General features: G+C 47.6%; 1 long non-coding RNA gene across 1 annotated transcript; it reads left to right on the top strand.

Annotated features, from left to right (window-relative positions):
* The first annotated feature begins 5,552 nt into the window (after window positions 1–5,552).
* Window positions 5,553–12,269, top strand: LOC135982064 (uncharacterized). Its single transcript, XR_010599271.1, has 3 exons — window positions 5,553–5,668; window positions 6,629–6,846; window positions 8,915–12,269. It is a non-coding gene; the product is annotated as an uncharacterized LOC135982064 (long non-coding RNA).
* Window positions 12,270–12,708: the final 439 nt, after the last annotated feature.

The raw sequence follows: 12,708 nt of genomic DNA, 5'->3' as shown, positions 1-12,708 counted from the left end.
GGTGCTACACTGACTCAGAGTCCGTTTCTCCCCTTCACACCATCCGTCATTTAGTTCTGTGTCTATCAATTTCTTGCTATAACCAAGACTACAATTTAGTCATGGGAATTTTTAGTAAAAGTCATGGACAGGTCACGGGGAATAAAAAATTCATGGCCCATGACCTGTCCATGACTTTTACTATAAACAGGGCCGCTGCTGGGTGGCTGCTGTTGGGGGGGCCTGGGGCCAGCGGCTCCAGCTGCCGGGGACCACTGAGCAGCAGCTGCTCCGGCTGCTCTGGGACTGCTGCCAGGGTCTGCCGACAGCCGCTGCTCTGGCCTCCCCCCGGACTGCTGCTTGGGCGGTCCCAAGGGGCCAGCTGCACTGGCCGCTGCTTGGGCGGTCCCTGGGGGCTAACTGCCTGGGGCTGCCTGAGCAGTGGCCGGGTCAGCTGGCCCCAGCGCTGCTCCTGCAGGGGCTGATGAGGCTGTTTCTCTCTCTCCTCCCCCCTCCCCCCAAAGCAGCAGTCCTGGGGGAAGCCAGAGCAGCTGCTGTCCTGGAGCCAGCTGCTTGGGCGGCCCTGGGGTCAGCCACACTGGCTGCCACAGAGGTTGCAGAAAGGTCGTGACTTCCGGATCCTTGTGACAAACACAGAGTCCTTGTTATAACCTCACCTCTCTGGCTGGGCCTGACGAGGACACAGCCAGAGCGCTGTGGTTATAACAAGGGCCCTTTCACCGTAAATGAATCAGAAGGCCCATGGCTTTAGCACAGGGTAGTCTCTGACTATGCCTTCTGTTGGAGGTGATGGGGGACCCCCACCTTCCCACTCCACTGGTTTCCAACTCAGAGACACTGTTTGAGCAGCTAGAACCAATGCCTTGCTGCTCCCTACCTTATCTCCTCCGTAGGTTTTCCCTAGATTCTCATTCTAGGGCTCCCACTCTGGAAGACCAACTTCCCTAGCAACTCCTTGTCAATCTGTTGAAGGGAGCTCCACTCTCTGGTGGTCACCCTGCCCTTCTGCCTTGAAGCCCTTTTATCTTTACAGCTGTTTTGAGGCCCCCAATCAGATGAGCAAGCAGTTTTCAAATAAACCCTGTAGGTGCCAAGGCAGCATGGGGGCTATACACCCCATGACTCCACCAAACAGCCTTCAGACACTGAATGCTTCTGGCCAAATATATAAGATGAATTGGTGGTTTTCAGGCTGATTCCTATTGGTTATAGCATGGGATCAGGGAGCTGGAGAGCAGAGTCCTTTTTCTGAATACTGTTGCCTCGCTGTGTATCTTTGGGCAAGTTACTTTTCTTCTCTGTGTCTCAATATCCCCATTTGTAATAACTCATGCACCTTTCTTAAAATCACTTTAAGATGCTCGATGGAAGACATTGTATGCATGCAATCAGTTATCACATACACCACCATCACCGTTTTCATATACATTGACACAGTAACAGACTCTAAGGGCATGTCTACACTACCCGCTGGATCGGCGGGTAGTGATCGATCTATCGGGGATCCATTTATCGTGTCTAGTGTAGACGTGACAAAATCGACCCCAGATCGCTCTGCTGTTGACTCCGGAACTCCCACCGCAGCGAGAGGTGGAAGCGGAGTCGACGGGGGAGTGGCAGCAGTTGACTTGCTCCCATCCTCACGGCCAGGTAAATTGACCTAAGATACGCCGACTTCAGCTATGCTATTCGCGTAGCTGAAGTTGCAAATCTTAGGCTGCCCCCCGCACTCCTCCCCGCTAGTGTAGACCTAGCCTAATGTCCAGAAACAGGTTTTTCTTCATTAGAAGACTTTTCATTAGTAACGAACAGTAATATCTCCATGAATTACACAAAGCACCACTAGATGGTGCTCCATCCTTAGGGGGAAGACTGCCAGTCTGCAAACACAACCAAGGAAGTATGAGATCCTGAGAAAAATGTTTTCCCTTAGGAAATACAGCTGGATGGATGGACGGACATTTAAAACGACAAGGTATAAGGTATCCTTTTCCTTTTGCAGCTTAGGAAAAGTCAGCTATGGGGTGGATCAAGAGCCTGGTGATGGGATATGAAATACAATATTGCCAAACCCAAACATTCATAAGGGTCAGCTCCCCCATGAGATTTTAAAAATAGTAAAGGTTGGGTCCTTTTAATTTCCTTTTGGGGCTTGGGGCCTTTAGGGTCACTGCCTCCATAATGAGGGATAGAAACTTCCTTGGTTTTAAAAATGAAAGTTGCAATTCTCCCATAAAATGCTTTAGGAAAAACACCCAATAGCACAAGATTTGCAATAAAATCGCATGAGTTGGCAACGCTGGGCCTCGTTGCATTTCTGAGGATCACCCGTATGAATCCTGCCCAGGCTGGTACTGAATGGCCGCCACTGCTATAGACACTGCGAAGCAGGGCCCCATTGCTCCCATAAAGTGCTCCAGGGCTGACCTGAAGGAGGTGGTGAGACGGTAACTCCCACCCACACTCCCCTCTGTCTGTGGCCTCCCTGCTACATCTGCCAACGGTGCGTGCGTGGCCACGTGCCCATTGGGAGCTGGGCAGAGAGAGTCTATCTGCTTGCAGGATGACTGTTTTCTTCCCAAGCTTTGTGCTGCTGCTCTGACTGCCCATGAATGAAACACAGGTGCAAGTAGCAGAGGGGTGGGGGGGGGGGAGAGGGGAGGGACAGGGCAAGGGTTCCCACAAGGGATAATATTTAGAACTTGAAATCAAAACAAGTTGTGAGTAGCAAAAAAAAGCAGAGTCATCATTATTATTTATACTGGAGTAGCACTTAGGGGCCTGACTTGGCTCAGGACCCTGTTGGGCTAGGCACTGGTCACAGTCCCTGCCCCAAAGAGCTTACAGTCAAGATAGCAGAAGGGTGGGAGAACAAAGGTATTATTAGTCTCTTTTTACAGCTGGGTAATTGAGGCTCAGGGAGATTAAGTGACTTGCTCAAGGTCACCCAGGAAACCTGTAGCAGAGCCTGCAATTGAACCTAGCTCTTATGTGTTCCAGTTCAGTGCATTAATAACAGGCGTATTCTTTCTTTCTGTAACAGAAAGCGCTCTCAGAGTTGAGTTCATCACACTGTTACGAGCCCTGTTTTCCCATGGGCAGTATCCCCTCTCTCTAGGTTCGGCTACATTGAACACTGCTGGTGGGGGGCATGTAGGCTATGTCTGGCTAGTGGCCAAAGTGAAAAGCAGGCTGCATCCAAACTGCGGCGTGTAGCTACACGTGGCAATCAACAGCAATGGCAGAAGCGAGGCAGCGGAGAAAGGACTCTGGCCGCGGGGATGCTGGTCTTATGTGGATACTGCCGGAACCTTTCCCCACTGCCTTCCTGCAGCCAGAGCCTTTCCCCTGCTGGAGCCTTTCCCAGCGGCAGGGAAAGACTCAAGCAGCGGGAAGGCAAGTGGGATGCTACACTGCTGAAAAATAGCAGCCTAGCTGTGGGAGGCACAGCTTGGGTGTGTAGAGAGCTGTGTAGGGTACATACACTGGGGTTCAGGTGTGTCTTTACTCACCTAAGCAGTACTTCACCGTCTATATTACTAGTTATACCCGTGCTGGGGGCCTATGTGGGTATGTACTCAACACGCTGCCATAAGGAGTGTTCAGTACAGACGTCCCTTCTAACCCTAGCACCTGGTTTATGATCCCTCACCTGAGAATGGGGAGGGGCAAGGGGAGCTCATTTTAAATTAACCATTGTTCAGCAGGGATCAGGGAAGGCCCCTCCACCCGGCTGTGCACACAGACAGACAGACAGAGCTTATTACATTTCTGAGATGTTGTGACACAAAAGGGGGGAGGGGAAGGGAAATGTTTTTCCCAGCAAGCTGCTTTTCACTAAATGAGATGCTTCTCTTTGCCTCGGCTTCTTGCTGTGTCTTACACTGGATTACACCTGCGAAGGAGCCTCACCACGCTGGAAGTTCAATTTAGCAGTGCAGTCGGGATTGATTTGTTATACCACCTATTCCAGGGGAACGAATGTCTCCCTTTCTGGGCACATCTCTGTTTTTCTCCGATCATCTGTGTAATGAAAGAAGCTGACATTCCACAGATGAAGGAAAAAAAGCCTATAAAATACAACCTCACTGTCCCCAGCAAGGCAACACCAGAGATTAATGCCACATGGAATACAAAGCAAGGCCTAGGACTAGGCTGACCAGGTAGCAAGTGTGAAAAATCGGGACAGGGGGTGAGGTAATAGGAGCCTATATAAGAAAAAGCCCCAAATATCGGGACTGTCCCTATAAAATCGGGACATCTGGTCACCCTACCTAGGACTGCCCATGCCTGGCACTTAGGTAGCTGTAGCTATCTGAGGTGGGCAGATTACCTGTTTGGTAATGTAGATTTTTGTTGCCTGCTGGTGAAATGTCTCAGATGAATGAGAATGAAGTCCCCTGTTTATCAACTGATTACATAACATACAGAGAGTGAGGCAGATCCTCTGATCCAGGCAAGCTGTGTTCAGCACCAAACGGAGAGTGGGTTTAAGTCACCCTTTTCACTGCAGTGATCCTCAGGCTGATCTGCTCCCTGGTGCAAGTTAAAGCTCCCTGAATGGTCAGCTGTTTACAGTCCAGGGAGCTGGAACTGTATGACAGCCCTGCAACAAAATGGTTGGTGCCGTCATTCTGAAGCCGAACCCACCCCCTACCACATAGGCAGTGTGGCCTAATGGATATGGTACTAGAGTGGAACTCAGGAGCTCTGGGTTCTATTCCTTGTGCTACCAGTGACCTCCACCTTGGATCACCATGAGATTTAGGCTCCTAACTTCCATTCATTTCAATAGAAGTTGATTTGTGGATGTTGGCGTTTGCCAGTCTGTAAAATGGGGTTAATGATACTGCCCTCCTTTGCAAAGTGCTTCGAGAGCTAGTGCTATAAGAAGTCAGCGCTATTATTTTTCGCAAAGATTTCCACACTCCCAGGCTGACTTTCAATGCAGTGTGGGCTGGTTTTACGGGAGGGAACAATGTGATACATTGTGGTTTCATCTTGAAATTATGTAAAACTAGGCAGCATTAGCTGAGATCTGCTTTGGGGCTGGGGGCAGGGGGATTCCTTCAAAGCAACATTCCAGGTGTGAAAAATAGCGCTAGTGAAAAAATGGGATTTTTCTCCCTGCAGAAATTTTCAATGCAAAATTATACTTCATGAAAACATCATTGTTCCCTTGAAAAAACCATTCTGAATGAAAATTTGCAACCAGCCCTAGCACAAACCCACAAGAATGAACCTCTCTACCCACAATAAGGTTTGCCAAATTAAACATTGGTCCAAACCATAATCATAAATGCAACCCCCATCTTTGAGGAGGGCCCTGGATCTGAACCTAGGTGTAGATCCAAAGAGAGTACATTCCCCTCTTCCCCCACCAAGACAGGCATGAAGAGGTTAATCACCTGCAGAAAGAAATAAGGAGATGCTCCTCCTCACCCAGCAGAGCTGCCAGTTATGAAAGAGGAAGATGCTTCCAGGTGATGCTCATTAAGGCTTGACAAAATAAAGAGAGGATCCCCCAACCAGTAGCTTTCTCTCTTGGGAAGATGCAGAATTTCTCTCCTTTTTGTAAGACACCTATGGGTATAAACCAGCTGTTGCTGTATAGAAGGCGAAAGGAAGTTGAGAAGACCCTGAGCACATGGTGCAGGAGTTGAAACCAGTGAGTGAGAAAGTGGAGATTTCTGATCAGTTTGCTCTGACTTTGGCTGAAGGAAACTCTGATGGTGCTGTTCTTTTGGATTGTGGTTGAAGAAAACTTATTGTACCTGGGCCTTTAAAGATGACTCATAAATAGTCACCCCTTTCTCCCCCCCCAAAAAATAACCCCAAGTCTTAATTTTTTTACCAGTAGAAATGCAGGACTTGCCTAGTCTAAAAGACTCCAAAGCTGTGTCTGCACTAGCCTATTCCCCTTATATGTAACTGCAACAATGGAAAAATGTAAGTGCTAACCTGGATAAGGTACCAATGGATGCTTTAATTTCTTTAAACACCTTTTTATCTAGAATTATGCCAAGTAAATGAAAGGGGAAAGAACTCCTCGGTCAGACTACTTAAACTAGTTGTTTTTGTTAACACCTATTTAACTCCATTGCCTGATGAACACTCTGGAGACATGGTTTCGCTAAAGATACAACACCCAGGTCCCTTTGTGACACTGCACCCCATATTTTTAATAGAAATATTGTTATGATATGAATATCCCCTAACTAAAATGTTTTGTGCAAGATGGGTCGTGAGAGGTATCACTGAAAAGATTATGATCTACTGAATGTGTTTATCCAATTTGTATGCATGTATCATTTCTGTATCTCAGGTTAGGAATATTGATATTGTAACAATTACAACTGTGCGGGCATTTGGGGGAACGCCCACCAGACAGTAGGCAATCAGCCTCAATGAGCCATTAAGAAGAATAATAAGACTTGGAAGATACTAATCTCCTGCCTTCCTGAGAAGTTGCCAGGGTTGCTGCTTTGACACTACAGGGTCAGGTGATCAGGTCATCTGGTTCTAGACCGCCATCTTGGACTTTCAGTGTTTTTCCATTAAGAGGGGATGCGGGGGGAGTTAGAATGAGAAACAAAATATTCCTTCCTAATGTAAATTCTATTTTAAGGCTGGGAAGTAAGTCAATCAAGACTCTTCTCCAAGAAGGAGAAGACAGGACCCTTCCTGTCCAAGAAGGAAGATTGCTAAAAACATCTGAAGGAAAAGGAACTAAACTGAGGGAAAGGCAAGGGCTGAGTCTAGGCTGAGACAGAGATCTCTTCTGCAAAGAGAAATAACTAGAACTGTAAGCTACAGAAACTCTGCAACCTGCCGAAAACATTTAAGGTGAGAAATTACATTTTGTTACCTGTTTCTTGAGGGTATTAAGCTTCGTTTGTATGTGTTGTTTTATTTGCTCAGTGATCTGCTTTATTCTGTTTATGATCCCTTATAATCATTTAAAATTTGCCTTTTGTAGTTTATTACAAAACCCAGTTTGTGCAATTCATATCTGAGGGGAGGCATCAAAAAGCTGTGCATATCGCCTTCCACATTGAGAGAGAGAGGGTGAATTTTTGAGCTTGTGCTGTGCAGGTCTTTTTTTATACAGCACAAGACAATATTATTTTGGGTTTATACCCCAAAGGAGGTGTGCATGTGAGTGCTGGCTGTTCCCTTAGCTAAACTGTCCCACACAGAGCTGATTTCAGTCTGTGCCTGCAGCTGGGTGTGGCCTTACCTGTGTGTGCTGGAGAAGGCTTGAGAGCCTAGCACAGAGAACAGGGTGAGGAAACCCAGGCTAGTGGAAAGGGTGGGCTCAGTGAGACCCCAGCACATCAGGTGGCACCCTATGAGGGGGATTCATAGAATATCAGGGTTGGAAGGGAGCTCAGGAGTTCATCTAATCCAACCACCTGCTCAAAGCAGGACCAATCCCCAACTAAATCATCCCAGCCACCTGACCTTAGAAACCTCTAAGGAAGGAGGTTCAACCCATCACACCCTTCAGGTGAGAGAGCTCTTGTTGTGCCTTCTCAGGTACCCTACAGGAAATCCTGTGGCAAAACCATGGGGGCTAAGGACTCTAAAATTAGAGTTTCCCACTCTTCTTAACCTTCCAGGCTTTTTGTAGACCTCTCTAAAGAGTCACAAGCCCAGTTTGCTAAATCTCCTTGGCAGGTCACCTTTAAAGAGGGAGGCCACTTGCTTTTCTCGGGGTGTGTTAAAAATGAAGCCCATTGTAAACGCAGGTAAACTCCACCCCACTGCTTGTTTCTTTTCAATGAACCACTGTAGACCATTACCTCATGTTGGAGAGTCAGTCATTGTTGCCAACTCGTGCAATTTTATCACAAGTCTCCTGATCTCTGTGGCCTTCTCTTAAAGGCCCAGCTCCTGGCATCAGGTGAGCATGAGAATCTCTGTTTAAAAAAGTAAGCTTTTAGCCCTTCTCTTGCGAGGTGGGGGGAGGGGAGTGGGAACATGAACCCTAAATGCTCAAAGACCAGATGGCAAACACAAAGAACCTAAAACTTTTGGGTTTAAAAATCGTGCGCTTTTTTTCTAAAGGTGCATTAATTTTGGGGCCGGACTGTTGAGTTTTGAACACTTCAGGTTGGCAATACTGATTTAATTTCCACCTCCCCATCTGTGTACATGACTGAACCAAACCCCCAGATCTGAGCCACATTGGACATCCTTGTGTCTGAAATCTGGATGAGCATTTTGTAACTTGCATGACCATCTGACGATTGAAATTGCTGAGTTTTTCACAGCTCTAATTGCATCAAATACAAGAAGAAAGGAACCTTCTATCAAACTCAGGAACAGGGAATAAACTGCGGGGTGTGTGTGTGTGGTTTTTTGTAAAAGTTGAACAATTAACCTGGGGAGAGAGAAGAACATAATTTTGAGCCATGGCAGTAATTCAGAGGGGAGGCTGAGCATCTGTAGTACTCCTGGTTAAGTATTTAAGAGTATGGGAGCACCAAACCCACTCCTGCTATAAGAGGATGAAGCCAGAGGGCTCATAGACTGGCTGGGATCTGGGGCAGAATGAAGGTTGTGTGGCCTACCCTAACTCTGCGTTTCCATACTTCCAGCTTCTGTGGGTTTTTTGGGGTTTTTTTGTTTTGGTTTGTTTGTTTGATCTTAAAGGAGTATGTCCTGGGTGTGTGGGTGTTGGACTCATTTACAAACTTCTCTCCAATAAAATTATTTACCTGGAGTTAGTTGTGAGCAGCCAGCAAGGAAACAAGACTGGTCCTATGGAACTTTTTGTTGTCTGTCTTTAAAACTTGGATAATACATGGTAACTACGTGATGAGACTTAGGTTGGTCTCCTGCTTGAATTGTGTGAAAACTGCTCAAAGCTACGCTTGCAGCCTTCCTAAAACCTTTCATTCCCATACAGATTCTCTACTGTGCTACAGCCCATTGCACCGCTCAAGTGGTACAAAGCGGTTGTTACCTGGCTGCAAATGCCCAGCAGAGTTGTCAGAGGAGAACCACCTGTTGGTATGAGTATGCCAAGGCCAGATCCTGCATCTGTGAAGGGGATGTGCTGAAGGTGAAAGGGAGGCTCAGGGAGGGGGTATGGTGTCAGAGCCTCCACCAGAAGGTCCCAACATGAGTGGCACAGCTTAGAGCAGGTGCTGGGCTGCTTAGTTGTCTCAGGGCTGGGGTCAGCCCTGAAAACCAGGAAATATATGCAACTCCTTGACTCCCCCAGCCCTGCCATCTCCCTGTGTTGAGCAGAGTTCTGGCACAGAAGAGAAGCTAGCCTATTAGCCAAACCATTCTTGTGTGTGTGCTTTCAGAAACCCCAGACTTTTTTCCATACATGAGTTCAAATTTCTCTATCCCAGAAAGAACTCTTCTGATTTTTCCTGACACCCACCTCTGTTTGCTGAAACTTGAAGCTGAAAAGACTCTATGTATATATTTTAAAACAAGCATTTTTACTGGCTGTCAAAATCAAGCACCTACTACAAAGGTGACTATTACCTTAATGATGGGGAATATTTACCCTCTCCATAATGAGCAAACTCCAAATGAAGTAGACTGTGTGGACACACCCACTGATTAATTAGATAAATGCACGTGAGCACTTTGAAGTGCGTAAGGCATTAGCTAAGTGCTAACTCTTACATATAGCTTAGTTCTAGGCCTTTAGACACATCTTAATCTGTTTTTATAAACAAATAACACATTCATTTACATGAATAATCCACATTTCTTATGCAAATCATCTTCCCTACTGCTGTTCCACTGAGAATGATAGTCTGTATAATTGCCACATCTATTTACTGAATCTGTTTACCCAGGGTAGCTCTGTCCATGAACATTGTTTGCCAAAGAGGCCCAAGGAGCATCAGGGGAGCCCAAACTGAGACTCGCGTGCTCCCTACTCCTCTTGTTTTTGTTCTAATGAAGGATCTATGGGGGATTTGTGATGTCCATGCAACAGCAACAGGATGGCAGCATTTCCTCCTCCTCCTCCTCCCAGGGACTGCATCTGCTGCTAACTGAAGGCAACCCTCCCCTGTTTCCTACCCTGCTGCTTGCGCTAACTATAATGAGGTAAGACACTCTGAATAATAGCCCGACACCCAAAGGAAGGTTATTTTAATTTTTTAAAAGTTGGTAATTGCCATGGAGTTTGGAAACCTTCCAGGTTTTACCGTTCTTAGATGATGCATATGCTTGAGCATCATTATCTGCCCATGTGCTCATTAGTGCAAGGAGATCAGAAACCAACATTTTGGAATGGGTTCCTCTGCATGTCTCAAATGTCTATTCCTGTGAAACATCCCCCCCCCCCCTCCCCATAAATGGGGCAACCCACTCTGGCTGGAACATATTTTGCCCGCTAGAGCAAAATCCTCCCAGTGCAATTAAGTCCAATCGGCTTCTGCTTTCTTGTCACCCTACCTAGAAATCCTCCTTGTCCCGTATCACTCTGTTTAATTGCTTATTCAGTGGAATTATTACAGTGCCCTGCTGGGCTTTATTTCAGACCTGCTAGAACACTGATTGCCTGTCTTTACCTGCTTTGTTTGTATCTGTTGATCTTTCTGGCTTAAAAAAAGAACAGCCTTTGGAACTAGCAAGTTCTAACAGTTCTGTATGTTAGTGAAGTGTTTTTATGATGATTGATTGAGGTTTTATGGTTTTAATTTAAAAAAAAAAAACACTGTTGGATTCCTAACTTTTTTTAATTCTTCCTCAGTGACTCCAGATCAAATTCACACTATTGGCAAGTTGAAAGATAATTTTATTTTTCCTAACCAGTAGCCCTGAGATCTCAGCCTGGGATCTGAAAATCAAGCTCTGTTTATGCCTTGGCTACACTCGGGAATTCACAGCGCTGCCGCGGCAGTGCTGTGAAGCGCGAGTGTAGTCGTGCCGCCAGCGCTGCGAGAGCTGTCTCGCAGCGCTGTATGTACTCCACCTCTCCGAGGGGAGTAGCTTGCAGTGTTGCGAGTGAGCGTGCAGCGCTGCAGGCTCTGATCACGCTGGCCTTGGCTACACTTGCGAGTTACAGCGCTGTAAAGGCTCCCCCAGAGCTGTAACTCACTCCCCGTCCCCACTGGCAAGGGATTTGCAGCGCTGTATCTCCGTGGTTGCAGCGCTTCATGTACTCCACCTCTCCGAGAGGAATAGCAAGTATTGCACTGCCGCTGCAGTGCTGCGGCGCCAGTGTGGCTGCCCAATGCGCTGTGAATGGCCTCCAGAATTATTCGGCAGTATCCCACAATGCCTGTTCTAGCCACTCTGGTCATCAGTTCAAACTCTAGTTCCCTGGCCTCAGGTAACCAACCATGTGACCGACCCTTTACATTCACCGGGAATTTTAAAAATCCCCTTCCTATTTGCTCAGCCTGGCGTGGCGTGGAGTGCTATCAGCAAATCTTTCCAGGTGACCATGCCGCCATGCGCCAAGTGAGCCCCAGCATGGAGCAATGGCGAGTTGCTGGACCTCATCAGTGTTTGGGGGGAGGAAGCTGTACAGTCCCAGCTGCGCTCCAGCCGTAGGAATTACGATACCTTCGGGAAGGTATAAAAGGACTTGATGGAAAGGGGCCATGACCGGGACACCCTGCAGTGCAGGATTAAAGTGAAGGAGCTGCGGAGTGCCTACCGCAAAGCTCGCAACGCAAACGGCTGCTCGGGTGCTCCCCCTGCGACCTGCCAATTCTACAAAGAGCTGGATGCGATACTTGGGGTTAACCCCACCTCCACTCCGAGCACCACCATGCCCACTTCAGAGGTGGGGGGGGAGGAGGAGGAAAACGGGAGTGATGGTGGTGGGCCGGATGGAGACACCCCGGAATCCCTGGAGCCATGCAGCCAGGAGCTCTTCTTGAGCCAGGAGGAAGGTAGCCAGTCGCAGCGGCCAGTACTTGGTGGAGGACAAACAGAAGAGCAGGTTCCCAGTAAGTGTTTTTTTTTTTTTTTTCGGGAAGGAATTTTTTCAGTGCGGGCTCTTTGGGAGAGGAAGGTTAGGCATGCATGCCTAGATGCGGAATAGTGCATTGATGTGGTTTATCACATCGCGGTAATCTCCTCGAATGTCTCATCCAGAATGTGTGCAATGCGCTTGCGCAGGTTTATCGGGAGAGCCACTGTGGTCCTTGTCCCAGCCAGGCTAACGTGTCCACGCCACTGTGCTGCAAGGGGCGGGGGCACCATTGCTGCACACAGGCAAGCTGCATATGGGCCAGGGCGGAAGCTACATTGCAGTAGAAGACCTCCCTTGCTTTCCAGGTCACCCTCAGCAGCAAGATATCGTCCAGAATAAACTCCTATGGAAAATGTTGGGACAGTGTTCAGTGTAGGTGCCCCCTGAAGCTGTTGGCTCTCCCCAAGGCACAGAAACCCAGAGGACAGTGCAGCCCTGAAACAAGACCTCCCTTGCTTTCCAGGTCACCCTCAGCAGCAAGATATCGTCCAGAATAAACTCCTATGGAAAATGTTGGGACAGTGTTCAGTGTAGGTGCCCCCTGAAGCTGTTGGCTCTCCCCAAGGCACAGAAACCCAGAGGACAGTGCAGCCCTGAAACAATCAGTCCCCCTTACTCACCATTTTGCTATTGTGTAGACCCTGTGTGTTTTCTACTCCTTAAGTGCAGGGGGAAACATTACTCTGTCTGGTATAAACAATGCTGCCTCTGTTAAATGTTGCATTTTGCCTATACAGCTTCAT

The sequence above is a fragment of the Chrysemys picta genome, chromosome 3, assembly GCF_011386835.1.
Source record: "Chrysemys picta bellii isolate R12L10 chromosome 3, ASM1138683v2, whole genome shotgun sequence".
NCBI classification, from domain to species: Eukaryota; Metazoa; Chordata; order Testudines; family Emydidae; genus Chrysemys; species Chrysemys picta.
Note: the sequence above shows the minus strand (reverse complement) of the source record. Positions and strands in the feature narration are given on the sequence as shown.